Source organism: Cibotium barometz, chromosome 37, assembly GCF_041138505.1.
Source record: "Cibotium barometz isolate CiBa-2024 chromosome 37, ASM4113850v1, whole genome shotgun sequence".
Lineage (NCBI taxonomy): Eukaryota > Viridiplantae > Streptophyta > Polypodiopsida > Cyatheales > Cibotiaceae > Cibotium > Cibotium barometz.
This window is the reverse complement of record NC_141082.1, coordinates 42,035,900-42,044,802: the sequence shown is the minus strand read 5'-3', so window position 1 is coordinate 42,044,802 and position 8,903 is coordinate 42,035,900.

Here is an 8,903-nt window from a genome sequence, read left to right as displayed (position 1 = left end):
CATCCCATGATGCTTGCATGTCATGACAATAGTGCCTCAAGTACACTTCGAGCCATTTGTTTGTGCACTCCGTTTGCCCATCCGTTTGAGGGTGATAGGCTGTAGAAGGAGTGATTTGAGTCCCCAAGTTCTCATACAATGTCCTCCAAAAAATGCCCATGAACTTGGTATCTCTATCACAAACTATGTTGAGTGGCAAACCATGTATCTTGAATACATGCTCCATAAATTGCTTGGCAATGTGAGAGGCCCCATAAGTAGTCTTGGAAGCAATAAAATGAGCTAATTTGGTGAGTCTATCCACCACCACAAATACTTGATCCCATCCATGCTTCGTCTTTGGCAAGCCTGTGATGAAGTCCATGGAAATGTGAGTCCATTTTCCATCCGGAATCGGCAAAGGATGAAGTAAACCACTTGGCAATTGGTGACTATCCTTATTCCTTTGGCATGACACACATTCCAAAACAAACTTCTTTACATCCCTCCACATGCCTTTCCAATAGAAGCTTTTGCTCACTTTGTCAAATGTCTTGACAACACCAAGATGACCCGAAAGCGGTGAGAAAAATGCATCTCATGAAGCACCTTGGGAATGTAGGATGAGGTTGGAACCAAATACACCTTATCCTTGTGCCATAGTAGACCATTTTGAAGCTTATAAATGAGGAAATTCTTCACCATCTCCTTGCTGTAATTCTCTGTAAATATGGGCAGTACTCTCATTGACAAGATACTTCTCTTGTATCCCTTTTATTCATTCACTATACACTTCCATAATTGATGTCAAGGTGCAAGCCCACATTCTAGACAATGCGTCCGCTACTACATTGTCCTTTCCCGGAGTATAGGATATCTCAAAGTCATATCTAAATTGAGGTAGGGATGTCCGATTGAAGTGATCTAAAACTTGTTGGAGAGCTAATGAAGTGTACTAGACCACTATGCAAAGACCCGTAAGAGATGAGGTGTGCTACTATTCTCTGTTTTAGGGTTTACAAGGTTATAAGCTGAAACGGTATTTTGGGTACAACTTGAGCTAGAGATATCCAAATGCAAAACTTTTTAGCTCAAATGGAAGCCTTCGATGAGTACTACAAGCCTATGTAATTGGATTCAGAAGACCTTCAAACCCTTGTGACTGAATTAGGGTTTATTATTTCTGCAAAAACCCTAAATTCTACCCTAAAGAGATATCGAAATGCGGAGGTTAAGGGCTCGTTGGGTAGCTCTAAGGCAGCACTAAGAGCTCATATGGTCCCTTTTAATTCAGTCCAAAAGGGTTGGGACTGAATTAGGGTTTTTGTGAATCTGTAGATTCTTGCCAAAGTGACCCTTTTTGTGCCCAATTGATCTTTGTTTGCTCCCAAACCAATGTCAACACCTTTCGCACCTCATTGGCATCCCAAGGTCTGCAAATTATGCTCCACAAGCTTCAATTGTCCATGTATGACCAAAAATTTGAGAAAGTTTTGACATAGTCTCCTTTGTTTTAGGGGCTAAATCTCAATTTTTCTCAAGTAGCATATGCATTCCTTCATCCATTTATGCATGGATTCATCAAAGAATCTTGCATTTGTCTCACAAATGGCCACATGACATCCAAATGGGTGTGATTAAAGAAAGATGTGAGCAATAAGCTTTCTATGCATCCCCATTAGAGCATGTAATCACTTTCCAATGGATCATGAGTTATGTAGGAATGTTAAAATTCTATAAATTAGGGTTTCCTTTCATGAATAACCCCAATTTGTCCATAGCATGAGGATTAATCACACCATTGCTTGAGAAAATGGCTATAGCAACTCACCAATGCTATTCTGAAAGCTTCAATGGTTGGATTGTTGCTTGATAGAGCCTCCAATGGATCCAAATCTTGAAGATTTTTGCAACTTCTGAGGGTTGCTCAAACCTCCTCTTCTCCCTCTCCAATAGCAATGAAGAACTCCCCAAAATCCACAAAAGAGATGCCAAACATCTTAGCTAACAACCAAACTTCATAAACCTTGGCTTAGGCTTGATACATTTGACCATCTTCTTGTGATTGTAGGCCGTGAGGCTGCGTGCGAATTCGGCGCAACCACGCCTAGCCTCACGGGTCAAAAAGGCAAGAGCAACACAAGCTAGGCCCTCATTAGCAATAGGATAACATTAGCAATAGGATAACATTTGCAGCCATTTAGAGTGAGTGGAATGGGACAATGGTGAGCTATGTGAGAGAGATTAGGGTTTGGAGCAACGGGAAAGAAAAGGAAACAAGTTTTCAAAAATTTTCAGAAAAATGGTACTCTATGTGTTCCTCTCCTCAAGATCAACAAAAGCCCTAGCAAATGGGAGAAAAACGGGGGAAAGATGAGAAGTAAGGTCTTTGGCTCTAGTCGTTTTCGAATCTTCCTATTGTTCACCTTGAATTGTGCTCTGCTAATATCCTCACCTCCCACAATATTGAGGTGCTCTCTAATGTTTAGGAGGCTCCAATGTCTACTTGCACCTATAACTTCCACTCCACCACTGGGCAACCGAACGCATATGTCGAGAGGCAAAACAACTTGTTCATTTGCCTGCATTGGGACCCAACAACTATTCTTTTTCATCCCACCGCTCATAATAGAAGCGTATGTGTAGTGTGGCACGAGCTTTGAGATACCGAAATGAGACACTAGATTCTACTATATTGCACTTGAATGTGTCATCCTTATGTATCCCTTCTATAGTCCTCCACTGGTGTCCAAGCAAGGCTACCATGTCATTACCTAATACCTTCTTGCACACAAACATGGTAGGTGTTTGTGAGAAACAAAATTGATTGAACATCTTGGCAAAAAGATGTATTGGACATACCCAACTAAGACTCACAGATCGAGAGGCCTTTGCAAACTTTAAAGACCCTTGTATATCACAAAGCATCTTTGATTTCATGACCATTATAGTCCAAGCATCTGGAATTGGCCATTCTATAGAAGATAGGGGTGGAGATGTGATTATCTGTAGCTTACCAAACCCACCGTCCTGCTTTGGCACCAAATAGGAGTGCCGGTAAAAGAAGACCTTTTCTTTAAGAAGTTTTGTACTTGTTTTACAAGAAAACATTGCCTCACCAATGTCTGCATGCAATGCTTGAAATGTTCCGGTAAGGCTTTCCCATGGCTGCTCCTCTACCATGTTTGAAGGAAAAATATCTGCAAGCAAGAAATAAGTCGACTTAGATTGAAACTCTACCTGCGATACTTACAATTGTATGAAAATCGAGTTTGGCGAAGATGGATATCTCGTGCTGCTGTGTAAACATGTTGTACCGTGGCCACTAGTTTTAAAAGCTTGCCTTCTTGAAGCCTTGTAAACGACCTTTCCAATGGTGCTCCAGTACATTTCGCCATCGAACTCGGTGAGGCCCGATTGCAGCAGGCTGTAGATAAACCCAAGCGCTCTTACGAAATGCCTCTCCCACCCAAGCACCATCATCGTCCTTCTTGTTGTGTAAGGATATCTCCTCAATCTCGTCTTTTGGTCTTCTTGGTGCAGCCATATCTTCTTGGAAGCTAGAGTAGAAAGGTTAGGGTTAGAGTAAAAAGGAAAGAGATGTGCAGACTAGGGTTTTACGGGAGCCTTAAAGATGAAAGAGATGGAGCTCTGAGAAGGGAGGGAGATTAAGATGGAGGAGAAAGTTTAGGGTTTCGGGCTTTGATGGTTTCATTAGGGTTGGGCAAATGAGATAGAGATGGAAGAGAAAGGGAGGAAGAGTTTAATTTGGATGTTCAAGAGGGAAAGTAGACTTGTAAATGAAATTTTTGATTACAATGAAATTTGAGATGGGTTTTTAGGGGGAAATGTGAGTTTTGGGGGGATGACTTTGTAAACGAGTTGCAATGGTAGTTGTAAACGAGTTGCATTGACAGTTGTAAATGAGTTGCAATGTGTATAGTTCTCTTGTATCCATCTACTCCTCTCCTCTAGTGCTTTGTGAGTATTTTATAGATTGTTGAGAATTTTTATCCTCATAACTTATCTTTGGTTAAAACTGAATTTTAAAGATGTTTGCTTCAAAATTGTTATGAGTACTTTGTAGAGTAGACACATGTCTATGTAGAAATTTTTCATCACATTAGTCATTGCTAAGATACAATAGTTCAGTACAAGTCTTACAATGACTTCTATTGGGCCTAAGTCCCTTGATACAAGACCTTTCTAATTCTGCACGATAGATTTTTCCTCCTTCTCTGGTTTGTTCATCTGAAGAATTCTTTGATGCACCTCTTTGGCTTCATCTATCAGTTTGTCTACATCTTCAAGGTCTTTCTTGAAGCTTTCAGATATCTGGATAGGTTGATCATCTGTATCCCCAACAAAGGAATAGGAATCATCATCATAAGAAACAGCTAAAATATCTGGCCTAGCAACCTTTCTAGGAACAGTCCTCTCATTAGAAGAATTTGCATCCATGGGTAGCTTTTGTATAGAGCTTATAAGCTGTAAGATATTATGTTCTCAATTCCCTTATGGAATGGTCTTTATATACTGTTTTGGATAGACTCCGAAACCATCGACATAAAAAAACCATGTGCTGTAAATCTGTGTGCCACTAAACTGAAATGGATCTAGAGTAAGATATTGAATCAAACACATCAAACCAAGAATCTAGTATCCATTAATCATGAGATTAGTTATCAAATGGCTCATCACATGAATATACAAGAGAGAGAAAATCTATAAGTGCATGTAGCAAGAGAAGATGCACAAATAGCCTAAGTGTGTTTAACCTCTCACCAAGAGGATGGCTTTCAAGTTAGCCATGAACTTGACCATGGAAGGCCAATTCTCCATTGATGGAGCCCAAAGGTACAAGATGACCAAAATTAGTAAAAGTGTCAAAAGATCCTACCAATGTACCCCAAGCCCTATTTATAGTCACTTTCTCCTTTTGCCCATGCGCCCCTATGTACATGTGGAAATCAAGCTCTATGGCTTCAGAACAACCATCCCTTCCCAAAGATTTTGTCCTCAAAATCATACAAGATATTTACAATTGAATCGCAATCTCAATGTAAACCCATGGAAAGTAGAGAGGTCTTCAAAAATGCGCCTCGAATACATTTGGAATAGGGAAACCAAATGTAGTTAAGCCAGCAAACTCCTTCTCCAAAAATAGCATGTAGGACTGTTATGGCAGCCATGTTGATGAAGCTTCCCTTGAAATTCTTCATGAAACCTCCATAAAAATGAGCTGCAAATGATGCGTAGCCACACCCAAAAGGGTTCCACATATTTGTAATCGAACCAAATGATCTTCCAAGTGTGTTGGAGTAGATTGGTAACCCCAACAATAGATCCAACCAAAGCTGTCCAAAAATTACAGCACATATAAAACCTCATGATATGCCCATTCTTCACATAATAATCATGCCACTTGATCAAGGAATACTTCCATCAAGTAAACCATGTTGTTGAACATACTCCATTGATTTCCAAGTAGCCTCATCTATGGGCAAGCGCTTCCATTTCACAAGGAATTCATCAATGTTCCGGTTCCTCAAAACCCTTGTCCTCTTGTCCACAATCCTCTCCGGCTCATAGATAATCTCTCCTTCTTCATCCATCGATGGTAACTCTTCAATCTCTTGAGGAAGAGAGCCCACAAACCTCTCAAGGTTGGATACATGAAACACATTATGAATCCTTGTAGAAGGAGGTAGGTCAAGCTTATAAGCCAAATCACCCACTTTCTTGACTACCAAATATGGTCCATAGTATCTATGTGCCAACTTGGAATTGGAAGACCCTTTGAGAATATTGTGACGGCTCTTAGGAAGCTTGAGCAGCACATAATCACCTTCCTTGAACTCCATTTTGCGTCTATGCTCATCCGCATTTGCCTTCATGACTTCTTGTGCCTTCTTCATATTATCCTTGCATAATTGAAGAAGCTGTCTCATCCTTTGCAACTCTTCCTTGGCTAAAGGATTAACCATTTTATCCTCATGGAAGGCAATAGATGCCACATGCACTTGATACCCATAAAGAGCCTATCCTCATGGAAGGCAATAGATGGCACATGCACTTGATACCCATCAAAAGCCTCGAAAGGTGACATCCCAATACTCAAATGCTTGCTTGAACTATGACAAAATTCAGCAAGGTAAAGCCATTCATCCCATGATGCTTGCATGTCATGACAATAGTGCCTCAAGTACACTTCGAGCCATTTGTTTGTGCACTCCGTTTGCCCATCCATTTGAGGGTGATAGGCTGTAGAAGGAGTGATTTGAGTCCCCAAGTTCTCATACAATGTCCTCCAAAAAATGCCCATGAACTTGGTATCTCTATCACAAACTATGTTGAGTGGCAAACCATGTATCTTGAATACATGCTCCATAAATTGCTTGGCAATGTGAGAGGCCCCATAAGTAGTCTTGGAAGCAATAAAATGAGCTAATTTGGTGAGTCTATCCACCACCACAAATACTTGATCCCATCCATGCTTCGTCTTTGGCAAGCCCGTGAGATGAAGTCCATGGAAATGTGAGTCCATTTTCCATCCGGAATAGGCAAAGGATGAAGTAAACCACTTGGCAATTGGTGACTATCCTTATTCCTTTGGCATGACACACATTCCAAAACAAACTTCTTTACATCCCTCCACATGCCTTTCCAATAGAAGCTTTTGCTCACTTTGTCAAATGTCTTGACAACACCAAGATGACCCGAAAGCGGTGAGAAAAATGCATCTCATGAAGCACCTTGGGAATGTAGGATGAGGTTGGAACCAAATACACCTTATCCTTGTGCCATAGTAGACCATTTTGAAGCTTATAAATGAGGAAATTCTTCACCATCTCCTTGCTGTAATTTTCTGTAAATATGGGCAGTACTCTCATTGACAAGATACTTCTCTTGTATCCCTTTTATTCATTCACTATACACTTCCATAATTGATGTCAAGGTGCAAGCCCACATTCTAGACAATGCGTCCGCTACTACATTGTCCTTTCCCGGAGTATAGGATATCTCAAAGTCATATCTAAATTGAGGTAGGGATGTCCGATTGAAGTGATCTAAAACTTGTTGGAGAGCTAATGAAGTGTACTAGACCACTATATGCAAAGACCCGTAAGAGATGAGGTGTGCTACTATTCTCTGTTTTAGGGTTTACAAGGTTATAGGCTGAAACGGTATTTTGGGTACAACTTGAGCTAGAGATATCCAAATGCAAAAATTTTTAGCTCAAATGGAAGCCTTCGATGAGTACTACAAGCCTATGTAATTGGATTTAGAAGACCTTCAAACCCTTGTGATGACTGAATTAGGGTTTATTATTTCTACAAAAACCCTAAATTCTACCTTAAAGAGATATCGAAATGCGGAGGTTAAGGGCTCGTTGGGTAGCTCTAAGGCAGCACTAAGAGCTCATATGGTCCCTTTTAATTCAGTCCAAAAGGGTTGGGACTGAATTAGGGTTTTTGTGAATCTGTAGATTCTTGCCAAAGTGACCCTTTTTGTTCCCAATTGATCTTTGTTTGCTCCCAAACCAATGTCAATACCTTTCGCACCTCATTGGCATCCCAAGGTCTGCAAATTATGCTCCACAAGCTTCAATTGTCCATGTATGACCAAAAATTTGAGAAAATTTTGACAGTCTCCTTTGTTTTAGGGGCTAAATCTCAATTTTTCTCAAGTAGCATATGCATTCCTTCATCCATTTATGCATGGATTCATCAAAGAATCTTGCATTTGTCTCACAAATGGCCACATGACATCCAAATGGGTGTGATTAAAGAAAGATGTGAGCAATAAGCTTTCTATGCATCCCCATTAGAGCATGTAATCACTTTCCAATGGATCATGAGTTATGTAGGAATGTTAAAATTCTATAAATTAGGGTTTCCTTTCATGAATAACCCCAATTTGTCCATAGCATGAGGATTAATCACACCATTGCTTGAGAAAATGGCTATAGCAACTCACCAATGCTATTCTGAAAGCTTCAATGGTTGGATTGTTGCTTGATAGAGCCTCCAATGGATCCAAATCTTGAAGATTTTTGCAACTTCTGAGGGTTGCTCAAACCTCCTCTTCTCCCTCTCCAATAGCAATGAAGAACTCCCCAAAATCCACAAAAGAGATGCCAAACATCTTAGCTAACAACCAAACTTCATAAACCTTGGCTTAGGCTTGATACATTTGACCATCTTCTTGTGATTGTAGGCCGTGAGGCTGCGTGCGAATTCGGCGCAACCACGCCGAGCCTCACGGGTCAAAAAGGCAAGAGCAACACAAGCTAGGCCCTCATTAGCAATAGGATAACATTAGCAATAGGATAACATTTGCAGCCATTTAGAGTGAGTGGAATGGGACAATGGTGAGCTATGTGAGAGAGATTAGGGTTTGGAGCAAAGGGAAAGAAAAGGGAAACAAGTTTTCAAAAATTTTCAGAAAAATGGTACTCTATGTGTTCCTCTCCTCAAGATCAACAAAAGCCCTAGCAAATGGGAGAAAAACGGGGGAAAGATGAGAAGTAAGGTCTTTGGCTCTAGTCGTTTTCGAATCTTCCTATTGTTCACCTTGAATTGTGCTCTGCTAATATCCTCACCTCCCACAATATTGAGGTGCTCTCTAATGTTTAGGAGGCTCCAATGTCTACTTGCACCTATAACTTCCACTCCACCACTGGGCAACCGAACGCATATGTCGAGAGGCAAAACAACTTGTTCATTTGCCTGCATTGGGACCCAACAACTATTCTTTTTCATCCCACCGCTCATAATAGAAGCGTATGTGTAGTGTGGCACGAGCTTTGAGATACCGAAATGAGACACTAGATTCTACTATATTGCACTTGAATGTGTCATCCTTATGTATCCCTTCTATAGTCCTCCACTGGTGTCCAAGCAAGGCTACCATGTCATTAC